This window comes from Podarcis filfolensis (genome assembly GCF_964270895.1).
Source record: "Podarcis filfolensis genome assembly, chromosome: 1".
NCBI classification, from domain to species: domain Eukaryota; kingdom Metazoa; phylum Chordata; class Lepidosauria; order Squamata; family Lacertidae; genus Podarcis; species Podarcis filfolensis.
The window spans coordinates 114,581,039-114,603,389 of NC_139604.1; the positions used below are offsets into that span (position 1 = coordinate 114,581,039).

Below are 22,351 nucleotides of genomic sequence, written 5' to 3' on the forward strand. Positions count from 1 at the left end.
TCAGGAAAGCATCCCCATCATTTCCTGTACTTTATATGTGACTTTCTTCTGTAATGTTTGATTCTGGATTGTTTTATTTGATATTGTAATGAAGGTTGTAAACTGCTGTGAGATTCCCCCCCCCCCTAAAAATATAAAGTAGTATAAAAATGAAATTATTATTATTATTAATCCTGAAAAATTTGGTAACATCTGCAAACTTGGCTGCCTCACTGCTCACCCCTGATTCCAGTTCATTTATAAATAACTTAAATAATTCAGGTCCCAATATGGATCCTTTGGGACTCCATGGTTTATTTGACTCCATTTGCTAGTCATTTTCTGGATGCCATCACATTAGTCCTTTACAGCTACAGAGATTGCATAAAGGCCTATTAAATGTCAGGTTCATGAGATCTGGAGATCAGTATTTCATCTTAAAAAACACATCTTTTACAAACGTATTATGTATGGAGCGTGGGCTGCACAATGTGACACATAACAGCAACTTCCAGTTCCCAAGATACTCAAATGGGCTCCTCAGGGACTGTGATGGTTTGAAAGCTCATCTTCTTGACTTTAAAGGTACTTCCTCATAGGTATGTTAATCCTAGCTGCACTGATGCTAGAGATGAGAAACTCAGAACACCACTTTGTTTTCTCTTTTCTTCTCCTTGCTTGCCTTACTGAGATGTGCTATTAAACTAAGCTGAAACTGCAAGTATTAAAAAATATATCACTCATTTGGAACAATTTATTGATTTAAGCGCCAGAAAGTTGCCAGGCCAAAGGCTATTTAACCTATAGGTTAAACAGATGGGCAGAAAAAGCCAGTGAACTTCTGGCTGGACATTTAATTCTATTTTAGTTTATTCTGTTTCATTTTATTTTTATATATTGTCCTTCATCCATAGCCACCAGAACTGGTAAATTATCAAATTTCTGTAATCCAGGCATATATTAAAAGGCTGGCAGAGGGGGGCAGATTTTCAGATTGCATGCTCTAGCTGAGAAGGCCTAATGATGACCTATAGCTCTTTGAGCTTCCCACAAGGATGACACTACCAGCAAGGCCTCCTCAGCGGATCCAAGGTAACAGGTTGCTGGTATGGAGAGAGGTGTTTTCTTAGGTAAGTGGGCACAGCCTGTTTAGAGCTATGCAAGTCAAAACTAAAACCTTGAATTGGTAGCCAGTGAAAACATCGAAGGGGCAACGTTTTATGGTCTCTCACAGCTGCATTTTGCAGTAGGGGCAACTTCCAAACAGTCTTCAAGGGCAGCCCAAAGTACAGCAAATTGCAATAATCCGAACGGAAAGTTACTAAAGCGTGGATCACAATGGCCACCCTTTCCCAGTCTAGGAATAGCTGTAGCAGCTGAACCAGTCACAAATGGAAAGAAACTCTCCATCCCAATGAAGACACCTGGTTCTCAAGTGACAAGGTGGAATCCAGGAGCACCATGAGACTATGGACCTCATCTTTCAGGGGGAATTCAACCCAATTGAGAACAGATCTTGTACCTAATTCTCAGACATGGGAACCACCAGTCTACAATGCCTCCATTTTGCCAAGATTCAGCTTCAGTTTGTTGGTCCTCATGCAACCCATTATTGCTTCAGACACTGGTCTAGCAAAGGGGTCTAACCGGGTAGTTTTGTACCTCAAAGTAGAGAGGGTTACACATAATTGCATTCCTATCTTTGCCTTGATTTTCCCTTCCCCTGCTGTTTCCCACACTCACAAAATCTGGATTAAGCCGCTGAGGCAGGACCTGTCTTTTGCTCATGTTACTTAAAGCATCATGTACATTGTAGGTGCTCATAACTGACAAGGAAACAGTAAGAAGGTGCTCAGTAATCTTGTCTTAATATTGCATTTATCCAAGTTCAAAGAGCAATCTAGAAGCTATTTTCTTAATAGAATAGTGAGGAAAAACTTAACAAATAGGACATTTTCTGTTAGCATACCAAATGTCTCATTTTGTTTTGTCTTGGTATGAGCTCAGCGTACTAGCTCAGACCCTGTCACTTTGAAAAATAATTCTCAGTACAAATATGCAACTTTATAGACAAATAAAGGGCACTTTGAAGGAAGAAACTCAACAGATAAGATCCCTAGACACATTAAGGACTCCCAGCCCATTAACTAAACATGGCAAATTACGATCAAACACCGTACAGTTCTACAACAATCTGTCAGAATTGTTTTAGAAGCACATAGTTGAGAGACTAGACTGTTTTGACAAAGACATCTCATTCTGTCTGTCTGCATTCTCTTTAAAGGGTTTTAAAGCAAGGAAACCAACTCCAGACCTTTAGTATATTAGGTTTAAAGCCGACACTTATAAGTACTGATGTTTTCCGAAAGTCAAAAACAGAATGGCTGGAGGAGTTCCGCCAGTTCTGAAAATTATAGTTCTGTCAGCTCCGAGGACTGTAGTGACAAAGTCCTGTGACACTCACAAAAGATCTTGCAAGGGTCAGATTCTAAAGCATTTGCAGCACAATTCTACACATGTCTACTCAGAAGCAAATCCCACTGAATTTAATGGTGTTTACTCCCAGGTATGCATGTTGCTAAATATTCAGTCATGATTCGTTTAGGAAAAGGCATTACAAGATGTAGATTACCATAATGGTGACTAAACTCTTCTCAAAGATGGGATGTTTCGGCAGCTGTCAGTAGCAACTGCAGCGGGGAGTGGGAAAGCAGGAGGGGGAAGTGACCATGCCATATGACTAGCAAAGAGACCAAAGCCAACTCAGCAATATTGCAGCCATATTATTCAGGGTTAACTGGCCTACTGATTAAAGTAAGCTCATGTCAGCAGGCATAGCTGTGCCCATTTTGTAGAAATGCAACCTATGGCACTAGACACTTCTCACAAATGTCAGAATCTGATTCCTCTTCTCTAACATACATGATGTTTAAGACTATTCATACTTGAAAGTGGGAGGAATTTTTCAATTTAAAAAAAAAATTGTGACAATTTTAGTAGTCAAATGATTGAGGTTTTTCTTATTTCCCATCCTGTTGCCTTCACTCTTCCAATTCTACCATCACATATTCTGTGCTGGAAAATCTGTCTTTGAGCACACATGTGGCTGCTTTTCAGCAGCCATCACGACTGGACACAACCAATCAAGAAAAAACCAACATGCCAAAGTATTTAAGCCACAAGCAGAGAAAAGGAACTAACAACGCTCCATGCCCGAGATGGCTGCAGGACAACTAGCTGCAAATGATTAAAAATGAGCAATGTAATGTGTTATTGGAAATGTATCAGTAGGTTTTCTTAACAAGACAGGAACTGGTGCTCTTGTTCTACATACTGTGTAAGAAGCTTCATGGAACATCTTGGCTGCACCTACAATATGCTTGCAATAAATGCTATATAATCAGCTTGTTGACAACAGAAATATTTACATGGGATGCTTAATTTGGCCGGGGCAGTTCCTTAGCGAGCTCTTTTTTCCAGTCATCTTCTCTTGACGGGAAATGTTTTCACATATGCCAATACTACAAAAAATTGCTACTTAAATGCCATTTATATCCAGGTTTTTGGCATCTGGGAGCCGAAACATTCGAAAATGGAGCCATTCAACAACCAAGGTTTGACTGTACTCACTTGCCATGGCAAGTGTGATGCTGCCATTTTGCTTCCAGCCTTGGAGTTGCAGAGATAGGCAGGGATCATTCTGGCAGGTATGAAATAATCCCTGCCTCTTCCCCAGCTCAAAAGTTGGGAGGAATGCTGAAAGCTCTTTAGCTACAAGGCTGCTTGGAAAACTCAAATGTACAGTCTGTGTCACCCTTGCCTGCTTTGGAGAAGAGGAAAGTAGAGAAAGTGGATGATTTTTGCTAATGCGTGACTGAAGTGACTAGGCACTTAGGCAAACTCTACAACACATTTTCCCATCTCAAGTACTCACCTGAGACAGCCAAGCCAACAAGGGGAGTGGCAGTTGACCATAACTTTTGGTTTGACACTGCTAAGGCCAGCCAAGAACTGGGGGCAACTGTTTGAACATGTAGCTTTGGAGGTGGGATGAAATATGAATGCAAATTGAAAACAGGAGAAGAAACCAAATACTTGTCAAATTAGGATTTTACGGCAGATTATAGTGGCTAAAAGTGGGAGATGCAAGTCAGGAAGTCCCCAGAACAAACGGCCCCTCAACCAGTAACTCACTTAGGCAAAGCATTATTTCAGCATCAACTTCCCATCAGCAACAGAAGAAGAAGCAAAAGAAGTAATAGTGCCACTGTATTCTGCTCTGGTCAGACCTCACCTGGAGTACTGTGTCCAGTTCTGGGCACCACAGTTCAAGAAGGACACTGACAAACTGGAACGTGTCCAGAGGAGGGCAACCAAAATGGTCAAAGGCCTGGAAACGATGCCTTATGAGGAACGGCTAAGGGAGCTGGGCATGTTTAGCCTGGAGAAGAGGAGGTTAAGGGGTGATATGATAGCCATGTTCAAATATATAAAAGGATGTCACATAGAGGAGGGAGAAAGGTTGTTTTCTGCTGTTCCAGAGAAGCGGACACGGAGCAATGGATCCAAACTACAAGAAAGAAGATTCCACCTAAACATTAGGAAGAACTTCCTGACAGTAAGAGCTGTTCGACAGTGGAATTTGCTGCCAAGGAGTGTGGTGGAGTCTCCTTCTTTGGAGGTCTTTAAGCAGAGGCTTGACAACCATATGTCAGGAGTGCTCTGATGGTGTTTCCTGCTTGGCAGGGGGTTGGACTCGATGGCCCTTGTGGTCTCTTCCAACTGTATGATTCTATGATTCTAACATGGACAGCATACCAGTCTACCTTACAAGCCTCTTGGTGGTATACAATGCCACATGTTTTTAAGAAGAGGTTTTTAAGCAAAGGTTGGGTGGCCATCTCTAATGGATGCTTTAGTTGAGATTCCTGCATTGCAGGGAGTTGGACTAGATGACACTCAAGTTGCCTTCCAACTCTCTATGTTATTCACAGATATGCCTTTAGAATAATATATTATTCTTATTATTCTTAATACCCTCCCATCTGGCTGGGTTTCCCTAGCCACTCTGGGAAGCTTACAGCACATATAAAAATTTGTAAAACATCAGATGTTAAAAATTTCCTGATACAGAGCTGCCTTCAGAAGAATGTATATTTAAGAAATTTTTCAAAGTAGGAGAGAAGAGGCAGTGAAACAAAAGGTTCCCAGTAATTTGATACCAATGTTTAACTTCCATGCACAACTGAGAATTTAATCATAGAGGCTTTCAGGATAGAGTTCTGTTCCTACAGCTAAAATGACATTAAATGAGTATCAAGTTTTTAATTCTGTTCTGACTGTAGATTGTGTAGTCAAGCATACATAAATATTAGTATCAAATTACTGAAAAAAATGTGAATCATAATGACCTGCTTCCACATTGTAATTCAAAATAGTTTGTTATGTATAACTAACATCGGTTTATAAATGAAAATTCGGCTTCAGACAGAAGGCATTCAGTACCCATGACTACCAAACCCATGAAGGTGCTTCTGACAAGGTACCCAACTGGTCTTGCTCCTTGAAACTAAGCAATGTGCATGCCAGCCATGCCCTTTGACCATTATAAACTTGGTGCCTGTCTGAAGGGAATCTAGCCACAAACATCCATGTTGTCTAGGGCCCCCTATAGTCCAACACTGACTGCATGTCACCTGCGTCAAGGCTGATGACTACAGAACAAGACTAGTTCATACTCAACAAATGAAGAGGACTGATATGTTTTCAAGTTCGCAGTTATTATTTTTGATCATGTGTGTTTAATACGATGCTGAAGCCATGAGCGTCAGATAATTTTTAGCACTTTTGGCTGTAAACGCCGTTCCCTCCAAGGGAAAAAGCAGCATCCTTTTACATGGGTTTTCTACTTCTGGGCAGATAGCTAATAACACATAACACACCTTACCATTATTCTGGATAGGCACAAATTTCTCCTGCGCTTTGGCAAACAATATTTTTCATGCATTGAAGATGTATGTAGGACGGGTTCTCTGTATTATGGCCCATAGTGGTAAAACTGCTGTTCCACCAATCTAAGTTTGGAAGTTAATTGTTTGACAAGTGTTGAAGTTTTTAAAAGATGTCCACAATTAACTACTCTAAATTATCTAGTTAATTAAGACACAAGTCACACAGTTAGAAAGTACAATTCACATTAAAAATGTATTAGATAACAGCCCATGCAGATCAAGAATCACTTCTGTTATTTGTAATCACAAGCCCATATCTCCCAGAAACACAGGAAGCTGCCTTATACCAGGTCAAACTATTGATCTGTCTGGCCCAGCATTGTCTGCTCACTTACAGTAGCTCCCTAGAGTCTTAGGAAAGGAGAGAGGACTTTTCCATCACCTATTTCAACTGGCTTTAACTTATTGTCTGAGTAAAAAAGGAACAAAACAAAGAGAAGCTTATCTGTGAAGCTCAGAAATCCAAACAAAAATCCCAGTAGTTGGAAAAGTTATAGTAAATACATGTTGGGATGTTTTAACCATTGCCCAATTTTATAAAGGAAACTGCCTTCATAACCATTTGCTGAAAATAGCATATAAATATTCTAAATAAAACAGTGCAATAGTGTCATGATTTTAAATTCAACTCATGTATCTGAGAATGTGATTCACTGGGTTGTAATCCAATGAAGTTGCCCTATTAGTGCAATGCCTTCAATTTGCAGAACAGAACATCCCCTCTGTCTCCTTTTCTTGTTACTCTCCCAATGTGCTATAGAGGATTGGGGGAACCCTCAGAACAGAACTGGTGGAGGGGAGGGAGGGGAAGTTTCTTTGGGCAAGCAGAAGTCCATGCACCAACAGGGCAACTTCACTGGATACAACCCAATCTTTTGAACATTTGAATTTGGCAGTGCCAAGTCTTTTATTCATTCCAACTGATTAATGCTGGGCCACAGCTTTCAGTAAAATTAACAGACATGCAATATTATTTGAAGTGCTGAAAAATATATTTAAAAGGAAAAATTTGCTGAATTCTACCTGACTTGAGGCAAGGTTCCAATATGCAAGCTTGGCGAAAAGTGAACTTTCACTTCTCAAGCGTATGTAATTATCAGCTGACATTTATAGTAATTGAACCTTCCTAAAACATTAATTTTAGCTCAACTAGTTTGATTATATTTCAGTCAACTGAAATTAATAGCCATTTTTAGAAACATCTAAAGACCTGCCACTTCTACTGTCATACCAAAAAGAACACAAACCTACCCAGACATGCAACACGTCCATCATCATGGGTTGTATACTTCTACTTGTGCAATGCCTGGCACCATATTGTTCCCAATCTCACCTATCTACTGTGGCACCCACTTCCAAGAGACACTCCTGAGGAATTGGGGGGGGGGCGCTCCAGTACAGAAGGTAAGGTGACTGGCAAAAGCTGAGTGCCCTACCTTCCAAGAGGACAAACGGAAAACCACCAACCTTATGCGACTAAATTAAGCTCTTCCAAAATGGGTAAATACAAAAATTGGTATTTAATTACAGTGGTACCTCAGGTTACATGCACTTCAGGTTACATACGCTTCAGGTTACAGACTCCGCTAACCCAGAAATAGTGCTTCAGGTTAAGAACTTTGCTTCAGGATGAGAACAGAAATCGTGCTTTGGCAGCGCGGCGGCAGCAGGAGGCCCCATTAGCTAAAGTGGTGTTTCAGGTTAAGAACAGTTTCAGATTAAGAACGGACCTCCGGAACGAATTAAGTACTTAACCTGAGGTACCACTGTACTCATATCACAGTACAAGAGCAGATTCATTTTTATTATTTTTATAGTACATGCTACTTTACAAAACAAAAGGACTGGCCTCTACCCTGAATAGCTGACAATACAACTTTTGACAGCAAAAGGATAGGAATATGAGACATCATCATAATATTATTATTATTATTATTATTATTATTATTATTATTATTATTATTTCCTGCCTTTTTCCCTGATGGCACTCTAGGCAATTTACAGAACCACTACAGTTTCAGATGGTGGTGAAAAGGGCTGTAGCCAAACATTTAACAGAAACGGTGAATTTTAAGACAGGTACTAAAGGAAGAGCGGTGACAAAAGTGACATGGAAAGGTGGACCAGGCAAGAGGGAAAATAACAGAGGACAGAGTCCCTTAAAAGGACAGAAGAATCTGCAATGGCAGAACCTGAAGGGAACAGGATAGGAAATAAGAACAAAGAGCTGGGGTGGGGCAGTAAGTGCAGAGCCTTAAAGGTAAGGCAAAAGAAATTGTTCTGGATTCAGAATAAGACCTGTACAGGGATTTGAGCAGGGGTATTACACATTGTTTGTAATGTAGTGCACACCCTGAGTACATTTTCAAGTAGAAAGGTAGAAAAGAAAATATTTAAATAAACAAGGTAGCTCAAAATGGTCTCAACAGTGAGAATGGTAAGTAACCTGGACAGCAGAATCTCAAATAGAGGTGAGAAATATGATAAAGGAATACCAGAAAAGGTTTTCCAGCAGTCAAGGTGAGAAACAACCAGAGCCAGGACCAGAGTTTCAACAAAGGGAACAAAAAGCAGGTTGTCGATATCTGTTGTGCTGCACAGGGGGAAGAGACATGATTCAGTAACAGACTGAATATCAGGAGCAAAAGCCATGTATTTGGGTCCGGATAGGATTGATGCCAATGCATAGAGAAGAAAGGAAAGCTTAGGAAGCCTGGGTGGGCTGTTTGAGATAGTGATGGAACACCTAGGGAGGGACAGATAAAACAGCTAGAGATAAAGAATTGGATACCTGGAGAGGTATAACTGGGTGTCAACACACAGGTAATACAGAAAAACTATATTTTGTTTTGTGTCAACCAGGGGTGGGAAACTGGATCTGACTGGAAGGTCAGATCCAGAAATAGTCAATCCTCTGCGGGCCACCTTGACAGGTGGGAGGATATATTTGTTGAATTGATTTTTGTTCCAAGAGCTTGTATATGTGTGTTTTATTCTGTTTTCATCATATATACTGCTTTAATGAAGTGGTATAATAAGAAATAAACAAACAAACAAACAAACAAACAAATAAATAAATAAATAATATCCAAGGCCTGTCAGGCATAGTTAGGTCTATAGGCAAAGTATTCCCCACCATTGGTGTGGACAGAGCTGCAAGAGTCCAGGAGTAAAATGCTGATGAAACCCAACCAGGAGTGCCGTACCTATCCACCACCATCAAAAAGAAGGCAAAGACTGATTAAAAAATCTTAATATAGAGCTCATCAAGGTAAACCAGAATAATTATTAATATATAGGTGAATCCTTGTCAGATCTTCCACAGTCACAGACTTGTATGTGTACACTTAAAAAACAAAGGGTGAATACTACAAATACATCATATACTGTAGATAGTTCAGTTGGTTTGAGCATGGTGCTGATAAGGTTGCAGGTTCGATGCCAGTATGGGATGACTGCATAGCCCTGCATTGCAGGGGGTTGGACTAGATGATCCTCAGGATCCCTTCCAACTCTACAATTCTGTGATTCTATAAGATCAGCTGAACAAGGAAACAATATTGTGCCTTCAGTAGGGTACTGCAGCCACTATGTGGCAACCCTTAGCACATGTGGAAAACTGTATTTCAGTTTAACCTATACCCCAGAGAGGTTGAGAGAAGGAGAAGAATTTTTTAAGCATTTCGTGCACCAAAAAGAATACTAAAATAATAGAAGCGAACAGAAATGAATCTGAACTTTGCACTTCCATACCATTAGCCAAACAAACCATCACTTATAATGTTCTGAATTACATCATGTGAAAATCAGTGAGATCAACACTTCAATCAAGTTATCAAAAATGCTATTCACAGCAGGCACAGAGCTCGTGTCCCCCCCTCCCCCACCACTTGCAAGAGCAATGGTTTTGAACTTGGCTAGGGCAGTGGTGGGGAACCTGTAGCCTACAGGCCTCACATAACCTCTGGGAATATAATCCTGAGGGAAAATAAGTGTTTTCAAATAAATGTCTAGCCCTCATAATTGCAGAGGAAAAGTTAGTAATATACAATGCATAATTTGCTGATGCAATCTGCCACACTGAACTAGTTTCCTATCCCTGTTGTACCATGCAGCCTTGCAAGAAGTGGTTGGGAAGACATACGGATGTACTCCTTTGTGGTCCCATCACAGTTTACACAATCGTTTAAATGGTGTTTGTGTCGGTTAGAGAAGCCTATTACTACTCTTCTAGGGTTTTTTAAAAGCTTTACCCAGAGGTAATGCCAGGACAGGTCTGGTAAAGAGAGTTCCATGTGAGCACGTATTTACTCCTCTCTCACCTCCCCTACTACTAGTTCTCTCTAACTGTAAGAACACGAGAGCCTGCTGAATCAAACCAGGGGTCCAGCTAGTCCAGCATCCAGTTCTCACAGTGGCCAACAAGATTCCTATAGGAAGCCTGCAAGCCGGACCTGAATGCAACAGCAGTCTCTCCTTCTACAGGTTAACCTGACATCCTACTTGGCAAACTATGGTTAATGTTAACCTCTAACACCATTGTTTGCAAACCTCTTTCAAATAGTAACTTCAAACTGTGCTTCGGAGGCAAGCTATAACCATTGTTTGGCAATTCGTAACAACAAGAGACTGAGAGGAGATATGATAGCCATCTTAAAATATCTCAAGGGCTGTCACATGGAAGATGAAGCAAGCTTGTTTTCTCCTACTCTGGGGGGTATGACTCAACCCAATGGCTTCAAGTTACAAGAAGGGAAATTCTGACTAAACATCAGGAAAAACTTTCTGATAGTAAGAGCTTTTCCACAGTGGAATGGTCTTCCCTGGGGAAGTTGTGGAATCTCCTTCATTGGAGATCTTTAAGCAGAGGTTGGATGGTCATCTGTCATGGATTTGCAGTGCAGGGGGTTCGACTAGATGACCCTTGGGGTCCCTTCCAACTCTACGATTCTATGAAACCAGGGATGAAGGAGCATAAAGAGCTATAAGAGTATTTCCTAAACTGTGCAAAAGCACTATCTCTGAACGGAGTTGATATGCTGAGTTTGTTAAAAAGCTCTTTGGACACACTTTTCTCAATGTGTAGTTTACTATCAGAAATAATTTCATGGCAACAAATTCCTACCTAGGAAACAAATGTGATTTGGTTTAACAAACAAGAACTTGATTAGTAGAAAAAGAGTTACTAGATAAAAAAATTATCTACCATGTAAAATGCACTCAATTACTGTTACACAGAAGGTGAGAGAATTAATTAACATTTGCAGACAGCTACCACATCTTCAATAAATACCGTATATAAAACCTCTAATATAAAAAACACCTTAAATCAAACTATATCTAGGGAGCACAGACAAAGTGGCCACTAATAAATGCAGACTACAAAGGGAGCAAGAATTACAGCAACACAAAGCACAGCTGCTCCACTGAATGAAATATTTTAACTACTTCCAATAAATGACAATGGAAAATGCTACTGGTAATTGTGTTATCCACTACACACCCAGGAAAAAAATCATGTTGCAGCAAAATTTATCCAGTACAAGAGAAATGAACTGTATCATCACCATTCTATTCCAAAAGGTGTTTATATCTGCAGTCTGCATCTATAAGCCTTCCCGGCTTTTCTGGATGCTAACAGCATAATAGCCCGCTTTTCTGTATTGCCTTTCATGCTTGAGAATCTCAAGAGTCTACAGAGAGTCTGCCTCAGATACGGATGAGAAACTTTGCGCAAAATGAGAAAAGTCACCCTAGAACCTTGATTCAAGGAAGAAAAAAATATTATGTGATCACAGAACAAGAAAGCTCTATAGACAAAGATAGGATTAATTCAGTGACATAAGTGTACTACAGTGTGACCTTTGTGAAAAATTAGCTGATCCAAGAGATCCTGAAACAATTGAAATTGTAGCACTAGAGCTTCATATATATTGCACCTCACCAGTGAGAGAATAGCAAAAAAACATATAAATAAATAAGTAAATAAATAAATAAGTCAGTCTCTATAAGGCCCTCTCAAGCATCAATAGGGTAGGGGACTTCGGTTTTGCAGTGCTTCTGAAGTCCACAACAGGCAGAAAAGCTTTAAGTAAGATTCTCTCTCTACACTACACTTTGGACTGTAATTGCTTATTACATGGTACATACTAAATGATTTCTAATCACTGAACTCAGCAGTTCCTCTCCATGGTGTGGTGTATTGATTCAATCTCTATCCCAACTTTTAATTAGTAATGGCCAAGTCTGCTAACAAACAAAAAAACCTAACAAATACTGCACAGAGATCAACAACTTCCATATCCATTCCAAACGCCACCAGCACTTTTCAGATAAACTCTAACTATCTTACCAGTCTTTGCACTGCCATCTAAACTTTCTCAGTTTAGATGTTGGCCTCCCTGGAGAGAGAATACCCAAGCTGTGATGTGAAATGGTTGTTATTACCACAAAGCTGTTAAGCAAGACCATTATTGTACCATACACAAGCAAAACTAATGAAGTGTCATCTAGAAGAAACACAATTACCTCTGTCAGGGAGGTTAAAAGAATAAACTCGCTCCAAGTAAACACTGAGCTGTCTACTTTTTTTTTTTTTTTACAATTTATCACTCATTTTCACAACTCTAAAAAGCAAACCTGAACTGAGAAATAATGAGTTGCTTAATGCTTCTGAGCTTAAATCCACAGGAAAGAGAACAAATGAATAGGAAAGGGGGGGATGCATTTTGGATACACACATCCAGAACACACAAATCACACTCGGAATCTTCCATGCCACTTCTTTGCAGACTTACAGCACAATCATGTCTGTGTTTATTCAGAAATAAATCCCACTACGTTCAATAGGGCTTAGTCCAATGTGCCTGTGTTAAGGCTACAGACTTCTTCAGACAGACGAAAGAATGCAAGCGGGCGCAGGATCTTCCTGTGCTGCGATGTTATTATGGAAGGCCCACTACAAATCATATCCTTTTGGGAAGACCTCTCTGCTTTGGCACTTCGGTGCCAACTTAAAAGAGTAAGGAAGAAGAGCCTGTGCAAGTACAGAGCAGAGAGAGAGAAAACTTGGACCCAGGTCCACATTCGAACACTATGAATCCCGAATTATTGCAAAGGATACCGAAAAGGGGAAAGTTGTGGAGGGGTGGGGGGAGGAGGGAGAGAGAGAAAGAGAAAGAAAGAAAGAATTAGCATACCAAACCCTAGTTTAGGATGTCAAATGCTCAGGACCCATCTCCCTTTAAGAAAGTAAGGGAGCCGGGCAAAAAAGCAAAGCCCGAGGACGTGAAAGGGAGTGGGGGGATGAGCTTGTGGGTCACCCCGGGGGATAAAGAGGCAAAGGATAAAAAGGCGAAGATTCAAAGGGCGGGCGTTCGCCACAAGAGTAAAAAGAAAGAAGCTGTCAAGGAGCGCACCGCCGGGGCTCCGAAGTGTGCCTGGCGAAGTAAAGTGGCCGTCGGAAGAAGAGAGGCGAGCGCTCGCCGGGAGCCTCGGGCATTTGGGGGGTCGCCTGTCTCCCCAGACCCTCGCCTGGGTTTTGAGGGAGGGAAGGACCGGGGTGGAACTCGCTGCCACCCAAACACCGGGGACAGGAGCGCAGGGGTAGGACTCCGGGAGGTGCCTAGAGGCAGCGGAGGGAGGAGGACGAGGACGGCGGCGGTGGAGCGGGGCATCCCCCACAGGGCCCGGGGAAAGGGAGCGGAGATTCGGGGGGCTACATAACAACCCCCCCTCCGCGCCATACACACGCCTCGCAAGTGCCCCTTCGGACCCCCTTCCCCTCCTCCCTGCTCTCACCGAGCGCGTCTTTCAGCTGCAGCCCGGAGCCTCCATGATCTCCGGCTGGGCTGCAGGGGCCGGCCCGCCTCAGCGGCTCTCGCTACTACCCCCTCCTCGGTCTGCTCCGGCCGCCGCCGCGGCCGCCATTTTGAGCCACAGACTCCGGCCAGACTCGTTCGGGAGGAGGAGGAGGAGGAGGAGGAGCGGGAGAGATGGGGGGGCGGGAGGAGCGAGCACGGAGCATGCGCAGCGTCGCCCTGGACACGTGGTGCGCTGAGGGAGGGAGGGAGGGAAGCGGCAAGGAGAAGTTGCCCGCGAAGAGGCGATGGGTGGGTTTCTTGCGCACGTCGGAACGCAGGGAAATGCTTTGCGCCGAGTCAGGCCGCTGGTTCTCCGGGGTTTGAGGCAGAGGCGGAGTCTCGCTCTCTCTCCCAGCCCTTCCTGGGGGCTGAACGAGGGGCTTCCCGCGCGCAAAGGGCTCACTGTGCGCCGCTCTTCTTGTTGTTTAGTCGTTTACAGTGGTACCTCGGGTAACATACGCTTCAGGTTGCAGACTCCGCTAACCCAGAAATAGTGCTTCAGGTTAAGAACTTTGCTTCAGGATGAGAACAGAAATCGTGCTCCGGCGGCGCGGCAGCAGCAGGAGCCCCATAAGCTAAAGTGGTGCTTCAGGTTAACAGTTTCTGGTTAAGAAGAAGTGTAATTTTTCTAAAATGTTAATTCTATTTCTCGTATTGTCAGACAGGTGTCTACCCGGGAGAAAGCCCGCTTGATCTTTATGTATCTCTTCTACTAGTACCTTTTTTAGTCTTTTAGCCAAAATATCTGCAAAAATTTTATAATCCACATTAAGCAAAGATATGGGGCGGTAATTCTTAAGCTGTGTCTTCTCAGACTCTGTTTTCGGTATAAGTGTAATATAAGCTTCCTTCCATTGTGCCCTCCATCTTTCCCAACAACAGGGTCTTTTCCAGGGAGTCTTCTCTTCTCATGCCAGGTATTGGTGGAAGTAAATTGTCAGGTAGAAGCAGATATTTAATTTAAAAGTGCTTCCTAAATGAGGTTTTATTTTTTTAAGAAAATCAGGCATGTGACACCTATGAGCCACCCACAAGCTGCCAGCTCTCGGGTTAACTGCTAGTCCAAACTTCAGAGCAGGACTTCCAGGTTCACTGATGGTGTCATGTTCTAAAACAGGGACTATAGGCTGGCCCATTAGGATGAATGGGGCACTGCCTTGCAGTCTGCCTCTAACCAACCCCACCTGCCTGCCTTCTTAATTAACATCCATTGCAGGGGATGACAATGGCTTTCAGCTTCCTCCTCAATCTCAGTGTTGCCTTTGTAGAACTCTGTAGGGAGGATGATGGGGGCAAAACTAGAATTAGTTGGCTCTGCCCATCATAGGGTTCTGGGAACACCTACAGATAAACTCCCTGCCTCCAGAAGCAGTTTAGTCATGCTGGCCACATGACCCGGAAAGCTATCTGTGGACAAATGCCAGCTCCCTTGGCCTGAAGCAAGATGAGTGCCACACCCCATCGTCGCCTTGGACTGGACTTAACTGTCCAGGGGTCCTTGTGCCTTTACTTTTTCTTCTTTTTCTTTTTACCTTCCAGGGTGTATGAATAGATTCCATGTCCGGCTGTTTCAAGACATGTCTTTGCATATGTTAGGTAGCTGTGTGGTTGCATCCTAAATCCAGAGGCCAATCAAACAAAACATTTTGCTTAAGTCTTTAGGCCAAAAGGATTGCTTAACAGCAGTAAGAAATACAAAACTGAAATTAAGGCTGCAATCCTGTGCGCGGTTGTCCAGGAATAAGCCTTATTTTACAGTGCAATTCTATGCTTGTCTACTCAGAAGCAGATCCCACTGTTCAATGGAGATTTCCCCCAGTACGTGGGTGCAGGGCTGCAGCCTATGAATGTAGTCCCAATATTACTTTCTTGCAAGTAAGTCCTATTGAATTTAATAGGATTTATTTCCGAGTAGACATGTATAGGATTGCACTGTAAAATAAGACTTACTCCTAGGTTAGTATGCATAGGATTGCAGCCTTAATTTCAGTTGAGGGTTGTGATAAATCTGAGTAAATGTACACAGAATCAAGCTGTATAACTGCTGACATTCATTTTATCATTCAGAACTCAAGACTTCAAAACCAGCACTGGTACCAATAGAAATTTATTACCTGGAAAGACCTTATATTCGGCATCATTTTGTTTTATATGCCAACATCTTAAAGTGCATCTGTAGGATACGGTTGGAAAATTTTATAACTAAGCAATGCCTGCAGTTTGGAGTAAAGGTTCCTCTGTGCTGTGTGCTGCAGAGATATAAGTAAAAGATAGCTCATTCTCTCAAAAGCATGCTGTCTGTGGTCTTCATTCAGCCAATAACCACAAGGCAACCACTGAATGGAGAATCACAGAGTGTTAGGTATCCATTCTGAAAAATAAACAGCACTTGGAGTCTGTAGTCTTGGTGCCATAATCATTCACAGACCTGTCATTTTACTCACTCTGCTCAAGACTGCCTAATTTGGTTTTTCTCTGCCACCTATGCTGTGACTAGGTGTGAAGGATCAAAGAATTTTAGTGTAATTCAGCATCACATTTTTCTTCTTCCTGGATGAGTTGGCAGTTCAGTTTTTTAGATCACTGTGACAGTATATCAAAGCAAGAAAGCAATGTCTTGACAGCCCTAGTAATTAGGCTTGAATGCAGGTAGTGAGACAGACCTAGATTTACTGAGCTTTGCTGTGCTAACTGTGCATTCTTAGCTAGGAGACTTGAGTGGTGATCTCTGGGCACACTGACTGAAGCGCTGGGAAGTTTTTCCTCTAGGCCCCTTGCAAATATTACTTGATTATTACAACAGAACAGTTTAAATTCAGTTCATTTTGTTCCCTACACTGACAGACTGCATACACACAATATATTTAAAGCACCCCCCTACAAGAATCCTGGGAACTCTAGTTTGTTAAAGGTCCCCAGGATTCTTGGGTGTGTCTGTGCACTTCAAACATTTGGTGGACTGTCAATCTCACACACATCACCCCACAGCTTCTATCCAGTTTGAAAACAACATACAAAAATGCATTATATTGGGTGAAAGTGCTTCCGAAAATGTGCATGTTAGTCAAAACTGCATCAAACTGTGTTTATTAGGGGAAATTCTGAAGAATTTTAATGAGATTTTTATTTATTTATTTTTTGCAAATTGCTGCAGAAATGTAGAGAACTGAATTTAATATTAGAAATATGAGAAACTGAGAGAACCAACACTGACAAATCCTTCCATCTCTGTACATCATCATCATCATCATATTTATACCCCGCCCATCTGGCTGGGTTTCCCCAGCCACTCTGGGCATCATCCACTTATACCACACAGTACTGTTTCCAAAGGTGGACACCAATTATGGGAAACACAAGCCAGGAAAGTGCTGTTATGCTCATGTCTTGCTTGTGGACTGGCTCCTGGTTGGCCCCTGTGAGAAAAGAATCGCCATCATCAGTTTATTTGTGTGCCATTTCCCTAGCAAACTGCCCAAAGTGGCTCACAACATGTCAAACAAACATTAAGTACGGTGGAACCTCAGTTGTCAAATGTAATCTTTTCGGGAAGACCATTTGACTTCCGAAACTTTCAACAACCGAGGCGCAATTGCCAGTTGGCAAAATCCATTGAAAAAAATGGAGAAACGCGCCTTGGGAACCGTTCGACTTCTGAGGCGTGTTCGAAAACAGAAGCATTCGACTTCCAAAGCGTTCAACAACTGAGGTTCCACTGTGCAGTGGTACCTCTAGATGCGAACAGGATCCGTTCCAGAGCCCCATTCGCATCTAGAAGCAAACGTAACCAGCAACGGCACGTCTGCGCACACACGCGTCACTTTTCGCTGCTTCTGTGCATGCATGTGACATCATTTTGAGTGCGCATGCGCAAGCGGCGAAACCCAGAAGTAACGCGCTCCGTTACTTCCGGGTTGCCGCGGAGTGCAACTCAAATGTGCTCATCCCGAAGCACATTCAACCCGAGGTATGACTATAACAATTTTAAAAATATGTTAGAAACAATTAAAAACAATCACAGTATCAATACTGGACTAAATGAGCCTTTGGCCTGATCCGGAAGGACACTTTGGATGTTCTTACTTCAGGAGGGTGTACGGATGGACCAGTGAGGGGTGTGGCGTGTGGGCCAGGTAGAATTGCCTGGAGGGTCTCATTCAGTCCTGTTGCCTGGGTTTCCTTGTTCTCACCTTGTTCTCTTCTAATGGCAATGGCACCCACCTGAGAGCTGCCGAAGCTGAGTTCCGGTGAGTTCTGGCTGAAAAAAACCCTGCCTAAACTATAGGTTGAAGGAGGAGGGTGGGAAATACAGCTGGTAAAACTTAGAATGCAGGTCTGTTTTTAGAACAGGAGAGGAGGCAGAGGAGGGAAGGTTGTTGGCTGCTCACCGAAATATGGAGAGTGAATCAGCACCTTCTGTCTAGGTGTGGTTGCCATTCCCTTTGTACGGAATATGAATTGTGCATCATCCACTTAAACCGCACCTCAGTGAAATCCAATACAGCTGAGATTGTTCATAGTTTGACTTGAAGGCGCCTGGGCCCAAACCTGAAGTCCTTAAATAAAATCAAGAATTGCTCCTTATCCCTGCTTGACTGCAGGCAAGGCGAAGCTACTGCTAATTTGACTGCCATGTCCTAATTGGCACCAGCCATACAAAAGAAATCATGGACCTGGAGATTGGTCAATAACTCTTCCTGCAGCAATCGGAATGTGCCTCACGGCAAACGCCTTGTCTCCCTCAACCTGCCCGACATGTCTATTTTTGGACTGCTGTGTAGCAGAGCAGAAGATCAGGCTTGCAGTCAGTAGATCAGAAGGCCAAGTTGCAATGTGTGTGTTTAAATGTTTCTAATGGACTTTTCAATGCATCATCACAAACTTCAGATTCAGGTGGGGGGAACCTTAGACACACAAATGTGAGTGGGGAACATTCACAAAAGAAAGGGGGGGGAGAGAAGCCAGTGACGGTTACCATTAATGGATCATACACAACTATAGGTGCCACTCAATATGTTAATTTTATTGTGCATTCATGATGCTTTGTGCTCATAATAGTATCAGGGCAGTTATTCACAGTTCCTGCCTGCAGTACTGTTTGTACCTGCTGAAGTTTTGAGAGGCCTCATTTTCAAGCAGTGCGTGTCCCATAACATCCTGCTGAAATCCTGTAATTTTCGGTACCACAAATGTTCCAGGATTGGAATTATTCTTTTTGTTCTCCTTTTGTTGTGCTGTAGTGCAAGAGCAACCTTCCAAACAGCAATGCTGTGATAACATTGGGGAAGTGGAATTATGTGTGAACAGTCCAGTATACAGTAAATCCACTACTAACAAACTATTATTGCATCAGTGGTGTGTTGCAGAACACAGCTGCACACCAAGTCTGAAGGGGCCCTATGAGTTATTGGGGCTTCTCTGTTAATCACCAGTGGAGCCACATTAACTGTTTGGTAAGGTAAAGGTAAAGGGACCCCGGACCATTAGGTCCACTCGTGACCGACTCTGGGGTTGCGGCGCTCATCTCGCTTTATTGGCCGAGGGAGCTGGCATACAGCTTCTGGGTCATGTGGCCAGCATGACTAAGCCGCTTCTGGCGAACCAGAGCAGTGCACAGAAACGCCGTTTACCTTCCCACAGGAGCAGTACCTATTTATCTACTTGCACTTTGACGTGCTTTCGAACTGCTAGGGTGGCAGGAGAGGGACCGAGCAATGGGAGCTCACCCCGTCGCGGGGATTAGAACTGCCGACCTTCTGATCGGCAAGTCCTAGGCTCTGTGGTTTAACCCACAGCGCCACCTGTGTTTGGTGCTCCTCTAAAAACAGTAATATGTAGATATTTGGGAAGGTAAGCTCTACTGTATGGTGTAGGCGTGTAATATGATGAGCAGAAGTTATGCTTTACCTCCTCCTTTACTCATGGTCCAAGGAAAAGCTCCTCCCTGTTTTGAAGGCTGGGACTGGCTAAGATTTCTAAACCTCAGCTGAGGAGACTTCAGCTGTGGTGAATTGCTCAGGGTAGAAGCAGTCCTTGAGAAGACATGCAGAGCTATCTAGAGAGTGCCTCCAAAAAGGGTAGAAAGGGTGACCCAAATGTCAAACCACATATTTTAAGTCCCACTGGTATGTTATGTGTCACAATATTTGCTGTTGTTAGTTTAATTTATTTCCCACATTATTTTTGAAATGCACACCCCACTTAATCTTCAAAGAAACTCAAGGTAGCTTATAACAACAAAAAGCACAACAGTAAAATATACTGTATAACAAATCCTATTGAAAACACAAATAACTACATCAAAGCCAGTCCTGGATAACCAAGCCCATTCTCAAACCAGCTAGCAACCCTTGTTGCATAAAATTGACATAAAACTGACGGAGCAGATTTAAGATCCAGTAAAGATGATACAAGGCACTAAAGGCTGTGCTTGAACTTGGAAGTTCATTTTAGGCTTGCTGGGTTATTACGATTCATCTTGATCCTATCTGGCACCAGTATTAGCTCCGTTAGCCAGATTTTACAGAAAGAAGTCCAGTGGGATCAAGAAAAGGGAGCAGGTTTTGCAGAAGCCAAGAAATTCTGAAGACATCCACCCTTATTCATTGCAGCAGCCAAAAAGAGCTTACTTTGTCTCGCAATTATCTCTCCATATGGACTGGAAGCCATGTTAGTCCACTGAATGACTGGTGGCACAATCTTTATGCATCATGTTGGTTTAAGACTTAAACTGTAATCCAAAAAAAGGGAGGAGCATAACATTCGTAATATTTTGTGCTTGTTGCCACCTTGTGGCCAAAAGTCAGATGAGTTTGTTTAGCACGGAACATGGTACAAGTCCCTTTTCCCCCAAGGCTCCCAAACCAGCTGAAGGTTTTTGTGATGTCAGAAATAAATAAATGCTAGTTATTAGTTGGCGTTTCTAGTGTGGTCTCCATACACTTCATGGAGTCAGAGACATATTCCCTATATTTGTTAATTTCCATATTCTAAGAATAGTCCAAAGAATCGGGTCAAGTCCTGATACAAATCAAGTCTAGGTTCTACACTCAGATGGGTTTCACTCAATTTTCTCAACCTCCTCCAGAGAATGCTGGGAATTGTCATATAGCAAGCTCATTGACCTTTCTCTGTTAAATCTACACTCACAGAACTACAATGCCCAGATTTCCATAGGAAGAGGACCCATATTTCAAAATAAGCCTATAACTATGTATTCTTATCTGGGACCTATTTCGGAGTTAATGTGGACACGATCTAGCTGCATATCTATCCTAAAGAAGTGTTTTTAGGCAGATAGATCAGCTTGAACATCAGTAATTGGCAAGAGTTAGCAGCCTGTCCATTCAACCTGGAATAAGCTGCTCTCTAAACTCAAATTTGCCAAAGTAAATGGAATTTAACCTTTATAAATTATGTCATTTGCTGGAATGTAATTATTTGTACCTAAAGCCCGAGCAGCGTATTTAATCTGCGTACTGTTCAAAACACTTTACTTCTGAGCCTCCTCTGTTCTCCCTCCTTTTCCACCCATCTCATGTTAATTGTTAGCTGTGATCTCCAGATTGTATTCTGAGTGCGTGATAATTCAGCGCCATCTGCAGTCGGGACATTAAGAAGTGGGTGTGATGCCCAAGCTTCTAATTAAAAACAATAACCCAAAACAGAGATGGAAGCAGCATTTTAAAGAGGCAGCTGAAAAGATGGATGGAAAATTAAAGCAGTGTAGCAGATTTCTAAATGAGTAACATAAAGGTTTCCTGTTATTTAATAAGCTTCATCTTTTGTAATCCCAACTTTGATATGGATGAGTGCGTTCCTCTTTCAAGAGGATTCTGTGCCATTTTGTCTGTTTGGTTTTGGTACTATTGATCAAGTCAGACGGACTTAATTCTAAGCCAACGGAAAATCCTGCTGTCGTCTTACTGCATTCACAGGAGTGCAGGGAACAGCCTTAAGAACATAATAAGAGTCTGATGGAACTGAGCGCAAGAGAACTCTTTCCCCCTGTGGTTTCCAGCAAATGGTATTGAAAGCATTGCTCCTTCCAACTGTGGAGGCAGAGCGTAGTCATCATGGCTAATGGCCATTGATAGCTCTCTCTTCCATGAATCTGTCTAACCCTCTTTTAAATCCTCCATGTTGGTGACTATAACTCCCTCCTGTAGGAGCAAGTGTCATAGTTCTCCTATGCACTGCATAAAGAGAAACTTTCTTTAATCTGCCCTGAATCTTCCAGCATTCAAGATTCAGGTAGGTAGCCGTGTTAGTCTGACGCAGTCGAAAGAAATTTAAAAAATTATAGAATTGTCCAGTAGCACCTTAGAGACCAAGTTTGTTCTGGGTACAGTCACAAGGGAAAGTTAAAGGGACCCTTGACCATTAGGTCCAGTCATGGCTGACTCTGGGATTGCGGCACTCATCTCGCTTTATTGGCCGAGGGAGCCGGTGTACAGCTTCCGAGTCATGTGGCCAGCATGACTAAGCCGCTTCTGGCGA

General features: G+C 42.5%; 2 protein-coding genes across 6 annotated transcripts in view; one reads left to right on the forward strand and one right to left on the reverse strand.

The window, feature by feature from the left end:
* The window catches only part of BTBD7 (BTB domain containing 7), a 75,660-nt gene extending 61,678 nt beyond the window's left edge, over positions 1-13,982 (reverse strand). Inside the window, exons 1-2 of one of the 5 annotated variants that reach the window (XM_083611349.1) lie at positions 13,791-13,959; positions 12,788-13,026 (exon numbers count right to left, since the gene is read on the reverse strand). The gene's annotated coding sequence lies outside the window, so the exon portion shown is untranslated. Of the gene's footprint in view, positions 1-12,787; positions 13,084-13,790 lie in introns of all 5 variants that reach the window. The other 4 variants (XM_083611350.1, XR_014547499.1, XR_014547500.1 and 1 more) reach the window with 4 other exon arrangements.
* GOLGA5 (golgin A5) overlaps positions 1-22,351 on the forward strand; it is a 496,232-nt gene that overhangs the window by 343,268 nt on the left and 130,613 nt on the right. The window lies entirely within an intron of this gene.